General features: G+C 47.8%; 1 long non-coding RNA gene across 1 annotated transcript in view; it reads right to left on the reverse strand.

The window, feature by feature from the left end:
* LOC115279469 overlaps window positions 1-381 on the reverse strand; it is a 10,286-nt gene extending 9,905 nt beyond the window's left edge. Inside the window, exon 1 of the long non-coding RNA XR_003903455.1 lies at window positions 256-381. This is a non-coding gene — a long non-coding RNA (uncharacterized LOC115279469). The remainder of the gene's footprint in view (window positions 1-255) is intronic.
* Between the last annotated feature and the right edge of the window lie 1,593 nt (window positions 382-1,974).

Below are 1,974 nucleotides of genomic sequence, written 5' to 3' on the forward strand. Positions count from 1 at the left end.
GGCCGGGCGGCCTCCGTGACGAGGGAAGTCCGGGCCCAGGAACGAGAAGCCGGGCGCCGGCGTCAGGACGGAGGAGGCTGCGCGGCCATGGCGGGGCCTTCGCCCGGGGCGGCCCCTCCAGCCCCTCCGGCCGGCCGGGGGCCTGTGCCCAGGCCGCGGAGCTGCCCTCCCCCTCGTCTGGAGTGTTCGCCCTGTTCCCTTGGGCCTCCAGGGCGCTCCAACCGAGCTCCTTTGGGGGTGTTTTCCGCCTTTTACCTTGTGCTTTCGCTTTTGGGGTGCACGTCTAGGTTCCCCGAGGGCAGAGCCTGTGTGGCCCGTCCCGGGCCCCGGGTACTCCCTAAGTGGTTGAAGGAACGAGCCAGTGCCTTTGAAATAGAACAGGTGCTTTAACCCCCGAGTAAGTGCGCGCGCGCCCGCGAAGCGGAGTTCCGTGGAGGAGCGCACGGATGGAAATCAACGCGAAGTGGAGGCCGTGGAGACACAGACTGACAGCACATCTTCTGGCGGATAGTTTTCCAAAAAGTTGTGTAAATGTTGCACTCTTGTAAATCGAGTCATTCAGTGTGTCTCCTTAAAAGGAGCTTTATTCTGCGCTGTTTTTATTTTATTTTATTTTTAAGTTTATTTATTTTGAGAGAGAGAGCGCGCGAGAGAGCTTGCGCACAAGTTGGGGGAGGGACAGAGAAGTAGAGACAGAACTGTGAGAGGAGGAACTGTGAGATCCTGACCAGAGTCAAGGTCAAGAGCCAGAGGCTGAACCCACTCAGCCACCTGGGCACCCCTATTCTACGCTGTTTTTAAAGAAAATAATCATCCGAAGCACATCCTCGTATTTCCAGTTTAGGTAGATTTTTATATATGTGTTGCTTAAAATATGCTTAGGCTTTTTCTTGCTTGCGTTTTGCTTTCTGCTGTGGACTTTTGAAGAATCATTGTCACTATAATATTATTTACTGTATTTCTGAAAGACCAGGGTGCATCGAAAGGTAGAAACACATGAGTCTGCTTTTAGTAACTTGTTTGTGAGATCAGACATTTCTCTTGAATTCAGGTTTGTGAAGAATCTTGTTTGTTTTCCCGAGACAGGTACTAGCGGATTTGTAAGTGACTGAGGAAGACTGAATGTAGCCCAGAGAGGAAAACTGAGAGACATTTATCTGTGTAGATGCTTTGCAAGTTATAATTGGTTGGCCGCTTTAATACAGTTGGTGACTGCATCAGCTGTATAGGTTTCCACACTTGAGTTCCAGAAAAACCGGATGACTTTGAACTTGTCATGTGATCTTTTTCAGCCCCAGCTTCTTCACCTCTGAGAGGAAGGATGGTTGGTAGGTCCCCTTCCTGAGTTAGACTTCTAGGATTCTCTTTCATCAGGTGTTACTGGTGAGATTGTAGGCGACTTCAAGGAATTCTGCTCACGTCAGCACATCTGTTTGGGATTCTGTAGAATCTTGGCCCTACTTTCTTCTCTGCATATTGCAGCTCATTCCTTATTCTTCTCCACATCTGCTACCAAAGGGCCTGGGAGCTCAAGATGAGAATAATAGACTCTGGGATGAAGGGGAGAAAGAGAGGCAACATTTTACTCTGCATTGCTGGAGGGAGGCTCTTGGGCCTGGGTCTAACTTGCTTCCAGTGCAGCCCCGCCTGACAGCGCCATATATCTCCAGTGTGTCTGGGGAATTGTATCAGTATTAATTTGCATGCATTTGAAATAAGTTATTATAGATCACAACACTTTGGAGCTGGAAGGGCCTTAGAGATTTTTTTAATGGCACTTAAAAAGTCATTTTACAAATATATCAAAATATTTTTTGCATGCTACATTTAACAAACTCAAAGTCCCAAACATCTTAAGTAAAAGAAAATTAATTTTACCTACTTTGGTTATTTCAAGTCTATTGGGAGAAGTGGAGCCAAAAGTGGTCCTTGGTGAAAAAGACCAACTTTCTGGAACTCTTTTCCCAAAGAGCC

This window comes from Suricata suricatta, chromosome 15 (genome assembly GCF_006229205.1).
Source record: "Suricata suricatta isolate VVHF042 chromosome 15, meerkat_22Aug2017_6uvM2_HiC, whole genome shotgun sequence".
Taxonomy (NCBI): domain Eukaryota; kingdom Metazoa; phylum Chordata; class Mammalia; order Carnivora; family Herpestidae; genus Suricata; species Suricata suricatta.